Source organism: Chiloscyllium plagiosum, unplaced genomic scaffold (genome assembly GCF_037043375.1).
Source record: "Chiloscyllium plagiosum isolate Xiang-an unplaced genomic scaffold, Cpla_swu_hap1 HiC_scaffold_18, whole genome shotgun sequence".
NCBI lineage: Eukaryota > Metazoa > Chordata > Chondrichthyes > Orectolobiformes > Hemiscylliidae > Chiloscyllium > Chiloscyllium plagiosum.
Window position 1 is genome coordinate 94,730,195 of NW_028270156.1, and position 14,749 is coordinate 94,744,943.

The following is a 14,749-nucleotide window of genomic DNA, read 5'->3' on the forward strand; positions in this document are numbered from 1 at the left end:
CCTTTGTTGGCGAGAACATGCGCAGTGTGTCCTCCTTCAGCTGATATGTTGGGTCATGTGATGGGAGAGTTTACTGAGGGTAAGAATTCCCTTTGTGTGAGCTCTGCAGTAGATTTCCTTTATTCATGGAGGGGATTGCCTTCCTACTCATGACTGTATAGCTGTGATTGATGAATCAATGCCTTCTGAATCAGTACATAAACACCCCATTTTCACTCCTTTACACAACATCTGAGATCTTAAGCACATTGTATCACGCTCTTCTTTGGAAACAAAAAAAACATGAAATAGAGCCTCAAGGAATCGGTGCAGGAGTAGGGCATTCATCGCCTTCAGCTTGTTCCCCCATTCTATCAGATCATGGCTTGGCCAACCCAGACCTCAATACCTCTTTTATGCTTGATCCGCATAGCCCTCAACTGCTCAATATTTCAAAAATCTATTTGCCATTTTTTAAAATAATTTGAGATAGAATCATAGATTCCCTACTATGTGGAAACAGGTCCTTCAGCCCAACAAGCCAGAACAACCCTCCGAAGAGTAAGCCAACCATTCCCCTCCCACACTTAACTTTCACAATTGTTTGGGTGCGGAAATTCTAGCCATTCACAGAGAAAAAGTTCTTTACTTTTTCTAAAATGAATGTTCCCTTATGTAATGTCCCTTGGTTTGAGACTTCACTGGTGCTAGAAAATCTAGTCAACATCTACTCTGTCAAACTCCTCAGAATCTTGTTTCCATAAGATCACTCCTGCTTATCTATTCTTGATAGGTCAACACTTTCGTCCTCGAAACATCTAATTGAATCTTTTTTGAATGGTCTCCGATGTTGGTTTATCCTTTATTAAATATGGGAGCTAACATTGTATACAACACTGCAAGTGAGGACTCACCAACAGCCAGTGTGGTAAACCAATCGTCAATCCATGCTAATACATTACGCCGATACCATGAGCTCCTAAATTGAGCAATTGACTTTTATGTAGTACCTTATCATTTGCATTTTTAAAATCCAAATACAGAACATCATTGGATTGCCCTTTATCAGCCCTGCTTGTTATCTCCTCAATGAACTGTCGCAAATTTGTCAAATATAATTTCTCTTTCACAAAACCCAGTCTACCATGTTTAATGATAAGCTTTTCTAAATGTCCTGCAATTTCTTACTTTAATATTTGACTCTGTAGATTCTTTCAGTAGCTTTGTTAAGTATGATTCCCCTCTCTTAAATCCACGCGGACTCTGTCCAATCCTGTCACTGTTCAGTAAGAAACTTGACTGTATCCCAATGTAGTTAGTAAATGTATCTATATTTATTTTTAAAAATCGATTACTTATCAATGCTGGACCCATGCAATATCAATAAATTAGTGACTCTGAATTTGGGTAATAATATTTTTTCTGTTAATTCCTTTACGTACTGTGTTATGCAGACAGCGCCAAGCTGTTACTCTCAATTGTGAGTAACTTTGAAAATAATATATTTTAAAAATGACATCCCAAAATACTGCCTCATTATTGTGCAAGGAGGATTTTGCATTCAATAGTTTGCAGATAAAATTGAACAGCTTTTTGCTGCAATTTGGCCAGACTGCAGGTTACTCCAAAGTGGCAACTCTGCTCTCAAATTCTTACTTGACACTGCCCAAGGCGATACTGGTGGGACTTCACTTTGCCATTCTTGTTCACCAGCTTTATTTCCAGGTTTAATCCTATAATCACTCTAGAGCTTGTAATTTTAACAAAACTTATCTTTTAGGTACATATGTAAATATCATACTGAAATGTTGCACTGAATGGTAACAAATCTGAAATTAGTCTCTAATCAGATAGTAACGTGCTTCGACCTTTCTACGTATGTGTTGCCATAAGTCTATGCCAGTTATTTTTCTGAAGCCTGTGATTGCTGATGAAGGGCTTATGCCTGAACCATCAACTCTCCTGCTTCTCGGATGCTGCCTGACTTGTTGTGCTTTTCCAGTATGACACTTTTCGACTCTGATGTCCAGCTTCTTTGGTCGTCACTTTCTCCTTTGAGTAGATTAAACCAAGAATATTTTTTGTTGATCAAAGTGCAATAGGAACCAATTCATGAAATTCAGATATCTCACATTTACCTTAACTATGTGAAGGCTAAGACATTAATAAATTATTGTCAGTAATTGAAACCGTGCTGACAAACTTGTGCAGTATCAGTGCCTCAGCTTTAGAGTGTTCCCAGATATCGCACAGCTGCAGTATTTTGTTTTGCACTCGGCTATATTTTGTTCTCAATTGTTTCTTTGTGAAAGATTACAAAATTAACTTAGATGAATGAACTTATGATTTCTTTAACCAATGTTAGAGAAAACAACGTCAGTATTTCAAGTGCTGATAAAGTAAAATAAAATGATATTCAGTAGAAAGGGTTTAAGATGGATATGGAACAAATGCTGGAACAAATGCTGGGATTAGATTAATTTAGGATATCTGGTCAGCATGGGCAAGTTGGACTGAAGGGTCTGATTGTGTGTTGTACAACTGTGACTTCATTCTCTCAATTATTCAAGAATTTGAATACTTCGAGGAGGAAAAGGAGAATTTATGCAGAGAATGCACTTGAAATGATAATTGAGGTGTATCAAACTCACATTGTTTCATGACCTTTTCCGCTGGGTTCTTCAATGAACAAACTTGTTTTATTATCTGAATAACTATGTATCATGTGATTTGTTTTGCACAAAATATTTCGTTAGGATCTCGTGAACTATTAAGAAGTGTTCATGTTTAAAATTTAGGCAGCGTGATTATTAAGCAAGAAAAGGTGAGTGTTTTACTCCCACTGAATCGTTGCTCTATAAAAGGTGACAAGCTTTTTATCTTTTCTGGGCACTGAATATATGGAAATCAATTCTGAAGGAAAAAATCCTCGACGGTAATTTTTTTTCGATTACGTACAGTGTGGAAACAGGCCCTTCGGCCCAACAAGTAACACCGACCCGCCGAAGCGCAACCCATCCAGACCCATTCCCCTACACCTAACACAATTTAGCATGTCCAATTTACCTGACCTGCACATTTTTGGACTGTTGGAGGAAACCGGAGTACCTGGAGGAAACCCACGCAGACACGGGGTGAATGTGCAATCTCCACACAGTCAGTCACCTGAGACGGGAATTGAACCCGGGTCTCTGGTGCTGTGAGGCAACAGTGCTAACCACTGTGCCACCCCAATTACTCCCCATATGTTCCCACATATGGGGAGTAATTGCTTCTGGTCACTCTTCAGGCTATAGAGGCTCGGAAAGAAATGAGTTGGCAAAAGTTTGTCCATCCAAATGATGTTGCTATGCTCATTGGTAAACTTGCAAGATCTATTGAAGAAACACGTGTTTCAGAGTGTATGCAATAAACCTGAACATTGTTATTTTTTCACAGAGCTTGGGACCCGACTGGAGCAGCAATGAAGCTCGTATTGTTTTTTTAAATTTCCGAGCTTGCCAAATTATTGTTGGTAAATGCAGGTGACTTTATCAAAGCACATTTCACACTCCCCAGCTAGGAATTTGGTCCCAATTCTGTCAGTCCATCCATTCCTATGGATCACAGGTATTTTAGATGTGAGCATTCCATTTAACTATTTGAATTGAATATTTCAGTGGTTAAATCCTCTTGCATTCTTAATTTCAAATTACTCAATGTGATTTTTTTGTCCCCCCTGAATTTGCCAAGCACTGGGCAGTTCTGGAATATTCGAAATATTTACAATAAATGCATTCACACTATTGAAGGCAACCTGGCAGATTTGAATACCATTCAGGTAGTCAACAACAATACATAAGTAACTTTATGAATTGCTTACTGTACACCAACAACGCAAACCAAGTATCAGTGAAACCACAGACTGTTTCCCAAGGATTCCCAAATCTAAACAGTGCATTCCAGATATGCTCACTATCACCATCTGGGAGCAGTCTCCAAAAGTGCTCCCAGAATTTAGAAAGTGCATTCACTGCCCTCCAAAGCTCAATCTGCTGTCACAGGCTTCACTCTTATTGTATACAATAGTAGTTATTGTCCAGTTCTTTAACGTGACAAATGATTTTACAAACAATTTATAAAATACTTTAAATCCTGAAGAAATGTGATGTCAGCCCTTTGTAGAAGTGAAAGAAAGTGTGATGTTTGTTTGACCTTTGGCTCTATGTATCAGACTGAACTGAAACTTTAGCAAGATATGGGATGTTTCCCACACACTTTGTTTAAAAAAAGCAAAGATTTTGCTCTGAGATTTAAATGTTCAATCAGGTTTAATAAAAATCTTTCCAAAAATTGAGAGTTTGACTTCAGCTCCTGTAAAGAGACACGCTCTTTGCCTTCAATTTTGTGACATGTGATCATTCTTCGGTAAAGGTGGCTGTGTGCAACACTGCAGGATGTTGTGCTGAAGTGCCTCCAGCACTTTGTTTCTGGTGAGCTTTATTACTGGTGTAACTCGGCTAATTTTGAAATGGAATATTACTTTGAGTTAAATCTTGTTTTTAAACTGAGGCGTGCTTGTGTAACTCAAGTGTGGAAACTATGCTCATGTTTGCAATGAACCTTTCACTTTTGCAGATTAGTATTTTTCCGATCTGTTTTGTAAATAAAGTTGAATGTCGAAAGCACAGTGATGGAGAACTGCAGGCCCAGCAGCATCTCTGAGGGGAATTAAACATTGTAAGTTCCAAGTCCAATGACCTTTTGTCCATTCAGACAAAAACTTGAAATGTAACAATTTTTTTTCTCTTCACCAATGCCCTCAGAACTGCTGAGTTTCTCCAGCACTTTGTTTCTGGGTTTAGATCACCAGCACCTGCAGTTTATTGTTTAGATCCTATGATTTGACTTGTGGAGCGAGAGGCAGCAACTGTGATCAACGAGGATAAAAGTCCCCAACCACGGAAAACAAACTGGTTCTTTATACTTTTCAAAACACTACTGTAAATAAGAAATGCAATTAAGCTAAGTGCAAGATGGTATACCACCAGCCTTGTCTCAAACCTGCTACTCATCTTTGAGAACTCATCTGTCAGAATTGTGTTTGCTCGCTTCCTTTGAGATCACGGTCCACAAATGTCCCAGTTCCAATTCCTGGGCCGGGCCCAGTTACCACATTGCTGTGGGGTGGGGAGCTTTATGTCAGCCTGAAGTTTTTGTTAATAACAACATTGCAGGTTGAAGTTGACGGTTTTGACGAATATTGCGTCGTTAAACTTGGAGGCAATCCTTCCGAATGTATTGATTAACTGGACTGAGCCTGTTTACATGCAGTCCTGTTAGTAGTGCTGTAATATTCTAAGTTAAGAATCACACAACACCGGTTATAGTCCATCAGGTTTAATTGGAAGCAAACTAGCTTTCGGAGCACCGCTCCTTCATCAGGTGAGTGTGGAGAGCACAATTCTAAGGCACAGCATTTACAGCAAAAATTTATAGTGTGACGTAACTGAAATTGTCCATTGAAAAATACCTTGGTTGTATGTTGAGTCTTTCATCTGTTCGAATACCATGATAGTTTCACTTCTTTCATATATAAATCACAAAACCTTTCTTTCAAAAGTTGCATTCCTGACAGTGGCCCATCAAATCACTCATTGTATTAGTCACTGCACAGTCTCAACAAAGGAATGAAACTGGATGGACCACATTACATCTACCAATGCACTGGAAAATACAACAACACAATCAGCCCTCTTGACCCTACAACCTCTGTCTCACTGTGGGCCAACAGCAGTACCAGAACTGTACCCCAGCCCAATTTTGTAATCTAATGGCCTGGTATATCCCCCACTCAACCATTAACATCAAGCCAGGGGAATCAACACTACTTCAATGGAGAGTTCCGCAGGGCATGCCAGGAGCAATACCAGACATACCTGAAAATGTGGCGCCAACCTGGTGAAGGTACAGTGCAAGCAACACCAAATAGAACTATGTGATCCAACAACCAGTGGATCAGATCTGAGCTCTGCAATTTTGTCACACCTAGTCAGGAATGGTGATGGGCAATTAAACAACTCACTGCAGGAAGCATCACAGATATCCCCACCCTTACTGATGGAGGGGCCTCACACATTCATACAACAGATAAGACGACAGCATTTTCAGCAATTTTCAGCCAGCAGTGCCAAGTGGATGAGGCTTCTCCATTTGTCCATGACATCACAGATGTGAATCGAATTGGTTGAAAACCCATTTCAAATCAGATCAAGAAATGGACAAGTAGTGTAAACGCTATGGGCCCTGCTAGCATTGTGGCAATATATACTGATAGCTGTGCTCCAGAACTTGCTGAAAATGTGTTGCTGGAAAAGCGCAGGCAGGTCAGGCAGCATCCAAGGGGCAGAAGAATTGACGTTTCGGGCATGAGCCTTTCTTCAGGAATGAGTTTCTGAATGCTGCCTGACCTGCTGCGTTTTTCCAGCTACACATTTTCAGCTCTGATCTCCAGCATCTGCAGTCCTCACTTTCTTCTCCAGAACTTACTGCCCACCAAGACAAGTACTGCTCCAGCACTGGCACCTACCGATATTGGGAAATGTTTCCCAGTGTTGTTCAACACAAAACCGCAGGACACATCCAACCCAGCCAATTTCCCTCCATCAGTCCACACTCGCTCAGCAGTGAAGTGATAGACGTTGTCATCGACAGTGCTGTCAAGCACATGCTCACAATAACCTGCTCAGTGACGCCCAGTTTGGGTTCTTGCAGGGCCAATCAGCTTCTGAGCTTGTTACAGACTTGATTCACAAACTGACAAACAGCTGAAGGTAACAGCCTGTCCCACCCCAAGACCACTATTTCGACTTCAGTGATATCATCTGACCTCACCACAGTCTCAGCTAATTTAATGAAATTCTCATTCATTCATTTTATGAACTCTAGATTTCATTATCTAAACCAACTCCTGGCCAGCATCCCACAATCACCCTCCCTATAATCTCCAGAATATTGAAAACTCTACTGCCCAAGTGTTCACTTGTACCAGAACTTGCTGATCCATCAAAAGGCTCCCATTTATAAGCAACAGCAATTTACTTTCACACCCTTGACTTAATTCCTGGCTGTAATCATTCCTATCTCCATGCACCAGACACACTTTCACATCTCAATAACTCATTTCAGTTTAGACTCCCAATGATATGTTTATTTTTCAGTTCAGCTGTGTGACTGTTTCTACAGATTCCAAGGCAACACGGTCTGGAATTCCCACCCTCTAAGATCTGCTTTCTTCCTTTAAGTCATTCCTGAAAAATTGCTTATTTCGCAAAGGTTTGGTCACCGGACATAATATTCTCCATCTGTAGCCTTATGTCAAAAGTTCTCAATATTTTGTGAAATTAAAAATGTGTTGATTTATACAGATATCTTCTACTCTTCACTATCTCTGAGTGCATAATCTGTAATGTCTCCTACCCAACCACGTTGTGGTAGCACCTTTACCATACCAACTGCAGCAGTACAAGGAAGTCAAACATCACCTTCTCAACAGGCAACAGAGCTTTGGCCTTGATCACTGGTATCTGTGGAAGGAGAAATACACATCATGTTTCAGGGAGTGCAATATGATTTATGGGGGAATGAAAATGGTGCAGAATTTGACTGTCAGAAATGGAAGGAAAATCCACTCACTTATTGGAAAAAAAAGAACTCTTGACCGTCAAAGATATTGTGGAAAAAATAACCTGATAATAGAGTATATGGTCAGGAGCCAGGCAGCAGTGGACAATTCATTTACAAAGAGGACTGTGAACGTAATAGTAAAATACTACACAGAGCAAAAATACACACGAGAGACTGAGAAAGCTAGATAATAAACAAGTGGACATCAAGGAGCCCAGAGATGAATCAGAGCAATGTTCACTTTTATGATCCCACAGTCAGATGTCTCGCACAGAAATAGACTTTTTGGTCCAACCCATCTTTGCCAACCAGATATTCTAACCTAATGTATTCCCATTTTCCAGCACTTGGCCAACATCCCTCTGAACCCTTCCTATTCAAATGCCTTTGAAATGTTACAATTTTAGTTGCCCTTTCGGCTCCTTTTGAATTTCCCACTCCACCCTAAACCTATATCCTCTAGTTCTGGGGTCTACCAACCCTTGTCTACTTACGCTATCAATGTCCCTCACGATTTTTATAAGCCTCTATAACATCACACCTCAGCCTATGACACTGCAGGGAAAATGGCCCCAGCTTATTATGCCTCTCCCCGCAACTCATATCCTCCAACACTGGCAACATCCTTGAAAATCTATTCTCAAACCTTTCAAGTTTCAGTGCCTCCTTCTGATGGGAGGGAGACCAGAACTACACACAATATTCCAAAAGTGACCTAACCAATGACCTGTCCAGCTCCTTTACCCAATGCTCTGACCAATAAGGAGAAGCATACCAAATGCCTTCTTCACTGTCGTATCTACCTGCAACTCTACTTTCAAGGAAATATGAACCTACATTCCAAGGTCTCTTTGTTCACAAGATTTTCCAAGATCTTACAATTCAGTGTGTGAGTCCTGCTCTGATTTGCTTTTCTAAAATGCAGCACCTCACATTTATCTAAATTAAACCCTATCTGCCACTCCCCAGCCCATTGTTCCATTCGATCAATATCCCATTGTACTTTGAGATACCCTTTATCATTGTCCACAATACCTCCAATTTTGGTGTCACCTGCAAACTTACTAACTGTACCGCCTCTATTCACATCCAAATCATTTAAATGAATGAAAAAACAAATCCAGAAAAAAAAATCCATTTCTCTGGGTGTGAATATGCTCTGTGCAAATCCTGCCCTGTGACTCCCTACCAGAGAGGGCTGCACATGCGTCCCGCTGAACTTTGCCCCCAACAAAGCTGGCGGCTGCACGGGTCCAGTGAATCGTTGCCCCGAATAAAGATGGTGGTGCTTACTCGAATCAATCGCTGGATGAGGCATTTTCCCGTTTACTGCAAAAACGGGACTGAGTTTCAAATTTGTATTTTCGATGTGCACCAAATGTCTGTAAACCCTCTCAACCCATACCGACACCATTTCCCTCCCGCTTCCTGCTGTTGATTTCTATCTTTACCAACAGCTCTCCATCCACACATCCCGAACAGACCGCGAGGATGATCAAGTGGTCTAGTCTAGTCCCGCCCCTCATTCACCCTGATTGGTCGGAGGACCAACTGTGCGCCAGGTCCTCCAGCTCTGTCCCTGCCTTTCCATTGGTCCGCCGCTGACATCAATCACCCGGGGCGCATTGTTGGCTGGAGCATGCGGATTGCTTCGTGGCTTTTGTTGCTGTTCATGAGTTACAAAAATGACAACAGCATCTCAAAACCCCCTGATGAAGAAGCAGCAAACCTAGTGCTTCCAAATAATCCTGTTGACCAATAGCCTGGTGTTCTGTGAATTTTACTTTTGTCCATCCCAATCCAACACCAACACCTCCAAGTCACGAATGAGGGGGGATGTATAACCTAAGATCTAGGAACAGTAGAAGGCCGTCCTGCCCTTCGAGCCTGCTCTGTCATTCAATAAGATCATGGCTGATCATTTCGTAGACACAGAACCATTTACCCACGTTCTCGCCGTGTTCATTAATTAATTACATTTTTAAAAATCTAACCTAGTTTTAAAAACGTTTTCTGAACGAGCACCAACTACTTCCCTGGGCAGTGAATTCCATAGAGGTCAAGGAGTTCCTTGTCAATTCAGTCTTAAATTTGCTGCCTCTAGTCTTGCGGTGATGCCCTCTTGTCCTAGCTTCACCTGCCAATGGAAACAGCTCTCTACTTCTATTTTATCCATTCCATTCATTATTTTATATGTTTTCATTCTTCTGAATTCCAATGAATATAATCCCAATCTACTCAGTCTCTGTTAAGCCGAACCTGTCAACTCTGGAATCAACCTAGTTAACCTCCTCTGCACCTCCTCTAGTGCCAGTACATCCTTTCTCAAGTAAGGAGACAAAAACTACATGCAGTACGCCAACACCCAAATACAGCTGAAACAAAACCTCTGCTTTTAAACACAATCCCTTCAGCAATGAAGGACAAAATTCCATTTGCTTTCTGAACTGATTATTGTATCTGGTGACCAACCTTCATGTAGAAGGATGCTTAGGTCACTCTGCAGAGCAAATAATGCAACTTTTTAACATTCAAGTGATTTTTTTTAATGTTACTACAAGCAAAGAGTATAAACTTTATATTTACAAACATTCTATTTCATTTTACAGACCATTACCCACTCACTCCATGTTGAAATGTTCCTCTGCAAAGTTTCACAGTCCTCCGCTCACTTTGTTCCGCTAATCATCTTAGTGTCACATGCAAACGTTGACACTCTACATGTGGTTCCAACTCCAAATCATCTGTATCAGTTGTAAATAATTGCAGTCACAACACCGATCCCTGAGGCACACTAATTGTCAATGATTGCCAGCCAGAATAATGCTCATTTATCCCCACACTTTGCTTCCTATTAGTCAACCAATCTTCTATCCATGCTAATACTCTGCCAGTAACGCCATGCACCCTTATATTATGCAACAGCCTCTTGCACAGCACCTTGTTGATGGTCTTTTGGCAATCCAGGTACACCGCATCCACTGGGTCCCCGTTGTCTACCTTGCTTGAAAAGTCTTCATAGAATTCAAAAAGATTGGTCAAGCATGACCTGCCCCTCATGCTGTGTCTGTACAATGGGACAATTTCTATCGAGATTCTCTATTATTTCTTCCTTGATAATAGACCCAAGCATCTTTTCCACTACAGAGAATAAAGTAACTGGTACATAATTCCCCACTTTTTGTCTACCTCCTTTTAAAAACATTGGTGTCACTTTTGCTGTTTTGCAGTCTGCTGGGACTGCCACAGGCTCCAGTGAATTTTGGAAAATTACTGCCAGTGAATTTGCTATTTTTCCTAGCATCTCTTTTAGTACCCTGGAATGCATTCCATCAAGGTGAGGAGACTATTCTATCGTTAGCTCAATTACCTCAAAACAGTCTAAAGCTAGCTGTTCTGTAATAATGATAGTTTCCAAATCCTCACCTACCTTTGTCTCTTTGCTAGTTACTGGAAAGATATTAGTATCCTCCACTGTGATATCCCATAACTAAATGCTTCTTCTCATTTTCCAAAGGACCAACATTTACTTTAGCCATTCTTTTCTCGTTATATATATTTATATAAACTTTTCCTTTCTGTCTTTGTAATCTGTGCTAGTTTATTTTTCTCATGTTCTATATTACTTTTCTTTATAGCTCCTGTGGCTTTCGGTTGACCTTTAACATTTTCCCAGTTCTACTTTCATGCTGTTTTTGGCCACTTTGTCCGACTTCTCTTTCAATTTGATTTTCCAGAACAGCAACCCAATTGTCCAAGCATTTCACATACTATGTCTTCTTGCGATGGTACTCTCGAGCTGCTTCCCTGTTTCTCATGAGGCGGACCTCACGTTTATGAGTGGTTTCTTCAGCATTCTGGGGCTGGCTTTGCAGGACTGGTGAAGATGCCATAACCATTCCCTGGTCAGCAGTGGAGTTAGGAGTTCTACAGATCTGATAGGTTTGGACATCTCCAGCAGCACCTTGAACAAGCATTTGGCTGCCTGGCACAAAGATTTGCGGTCCATCAGGGCTCTGTGCATACTGTATAATGGCTGCTCCAACCTTGGCTGTCGCTGTATTGGTCATTGTTCATGTGTGGAGTCCTTGCATTTAATCTGTACCATTGTTGGCCAGCTGAATTGCTTCCCCCTGTGTCATAGCAATGTATTGTCCACTGCTAATCTGATAGATGGGTGTCTGCATCATCGTTGTAGTAATGGTTGAGACAGTCTCTTCTTCTGATTTCTCCTCATCGATTTCTTGGCACACTGGGGGGATCAGAAGAAAGTTCATTCAGGATTTTCCTGTATGAAGGCCGTCTCGATAGAATTTCTCTACGTTTCTGAGAGTCAGTCGTGCTATCCACAGATTCCTGGGAGTCTTCATTTTAAAGTATAGTAGAAATCTGAGCAGTCTGAACTTGAGGGGACTGCGTGACTGAGGACTGAGCTGCTTGGATAACGACTTGGACTTGAACAGTCTGCCCATTCGGCAATTGCACTAAAGTTACTGCTGGACTTGTTGTTGATTGGATCCCAGGCATGGTTACCTGCATGGTCACATGATATATTAATGATCTGGATGAAGGGATGGGGGCATTCCAACGAAGTTTGCTGATGATACGAAGTTAGGTGGACAGGCAAGTAGTACTAAGGAAGTGGGTAGGCTGCAGAAGGATCTAGACAGTTTGGGAGAGTGGTCCAGGAAATGGCTGATGGAATTCAACGTGAGCAAATGCGAGGTCTTGCACTTTGGAAAAATGAATACAAACATGGACTACTTTCTAAACGGTGAGAAAATTCATAAAGCCAAAGTACAAAGGGATCTGGGAGTGCTAGTCGAGGATTCTCTCAAGGTAAACATGCAGGTTGAATCCGTGATTAAGAAAACGAATGCAATGTTGTCATTTATCTCAAGAGGGTTGGAATATAAAAACAGCGATGTGCTACTGGGACTTTAAAAAGCTCTGGTTAGGACCCATTTGGAGTACTGTGTCCAGTTTTGATCCTCACACCTCAGGAAGGGCATACTGGCACGAGAGCGTGTCCAGCGGAGATTCACATGGATGATCCCTGGAATGGTAGGTCTAACATATGAGGAATAGCTGAGGATCCTGGGATTGTATTCATTGGAGTTTAGAAGGTTAAGGGAGATCTAATAGAAACTTACAAGATAATACATGGCTTGGAAAGGGTGGACACTCGGAAATTGTTTCCGTTCGGTGAGGAGACTAGGACCGGTGGGCACTGCCTTAGAATTAGAGGGGATAAATTCAGAACAGAAATGCGGAAACATTTCTTCAGCCAGAGCGTGGGGCCTGTGGAATTCATTGCCATGGAGTGCAGTGGAGGCTGGGACGCTAAATGTCTTCAAGGCAGAGATTGATAAATTCTTGATGTCACAAGGAATTAAGAGCTACGGGGAGAATGTGGGTAAGTGAAGTTGAAATGCCCATCAGCCATAATTAAATGGCGGAGTTGACTTGATGGGCCGAATGGCCTTACTTCCACTCCTATGTCTTATGGTCTAATTTGATCACTTTCCTCAGATACCCATTGCTGAGTATGCCTTTTCATACAGTCCTTCCATTTCACTGGAATAGACCTTTGTAAAATGTCTTTGAAACTCTTCCACTGCTCATCAACTTCCCACCATAAAATTTTTGTTTCCAGTCTACTTTATCCAGATTCTCTCTTATTCCCTTGTCCCTTAATGTTTCTGTTGCTTAGCTGCTGAGTCGCGCCACAATCAACACTGCAATTGGGAGGAAGGGGCGGAACTGGAGGACAGAGCAGCGTCCGGTCCTCCAAACAGAGTGAGTGAGGAGCGGGACCAATACATTCTCGGGAGTGAACGCTTCAGCATTGGTCAGAAAGTAAACTGTTTTGCAGGATTGATCATTCTCACGACATAGTGGAGTATTATCCCCTCTCATAAAACAATGTGAGGTTTTAAAGAAATCGTTAAGATGTAAATCTGACAACATAGTTAAGATGTAAATCTGACAATGTACATATTTCCAATCGATTTACACAACTCGAGTAACAAATTTATTTTCAAATTCCCAGAATGATTGGAAATTTACATACCTGGCCGGTATGATTAAGTTGGATGGAAAAATCTATTTGGATATGAACCATCTCAATGACTGTAACTCGACAAAGCAATTGCTAATGTCTAATATTTCTCCCGTGATTCTATGCAGTTATGAATATTCTCTATAAACTCACTGATAATCTTCGACGCACGCGCAGTTTGGTTTCTATGAAGGGCATGCGCAGTGTCACATTAACCAGGACACGGCGAGCCATAGAGCAGCTTTCTCCGGGTGCGGCTACGCTCGGCTTCAGAGAGTGGCGTGTGGGAGACTCACTGGGAGAAAGGAGCGGAGAGAATTCACAAGACGCGGATATAGGTGAAAAAACCCGAAAAAGACTCTCCAGGCCCTGATAAGGAGGTGGTGGTCTCTGTCGGGAAAGCGGCCCAGGGTGACGGCCGCCATTTGTTTGAGGGAAGAGGGAGTGCGGGCCTCAGAGCCGCCATCTTGAGAAGGTCAATGTGCAGGTGGGCGGGGCTATTGGGGTCGAGGACAATTGGAGGAAAGACCCACCTTAGATTACTTCACTAAAGACATGAATGCACCCGGTGGATTTTTCTTAACATCAGCAATTGTTTAATACTCACTCACAGGTTTTTAGTTACATCTTTTTTGAAGCATTTCATTCACATTCAATCATTTGCAATGGTGGGATTTGAACCTGTGTCCAGAGCACACTTGCTGAGTTTCTGGATAAATTGTTCCACAATAATGCCAATAGGCCATCACTTCGCCTGCTCACAAGTTGCGCATCCCAGTGCAACAAGAATCAAAACCCTTTCTTCCTGCACAATTGTTTGATCTTGCACTCTGGTGATATTACTTAGTAACTCTCCATGTGGTATCCCTCACTGTGTGGGTCGAATTGTTGCCTCTGTCAGTGTCCCTCGCTCTTGCAGCTACTCCAGATCCTGAGCAAACAGAATTCTCCACTCCAGATAGACGATGGAGACTGGGGTGTTCCAGATTTCTGTCGGACTCAGTGCCATTTGACATGTGTAGCCATCACTGCATCATTCTAATT

At 41.7% G+C, this 14,749-nt stretch overlaps 1 long non-coding RNA gene and 1 pseudogene across 1 annotated transcript; both read right to left on the minus strand.

Moving 5' to 3' along the window:
* Window positions 1-7,494: 7,494 nt before the first annotated feature.
* LOC148147071 (uncharacterized) lies at window positions 7,495-9,033 on the minus strand. Its single transcript, XR_015760045.1, has 3 exons — window positions 8,938-9,033; window positions 7,654-7,706; window positions 7,495-7,544 (listed from the first exon to the last, which is right to left on the minus strand). It is a non-coding gene; the product is annotated as an uncharacterized LOC148147071 (long non-coding RNA).
* Window positions 9,034-11,276: 2,243 nt separating this feature from the next.
* Window positions 11,277-12,171, minus strand: LOC148147072 (cyclic AMP-responsive element-binding protein 1 pseudogene; annotated as a pseudogene).
* Window positions 12,172-14,749: the final 2,578 nt, after the last annotated feature.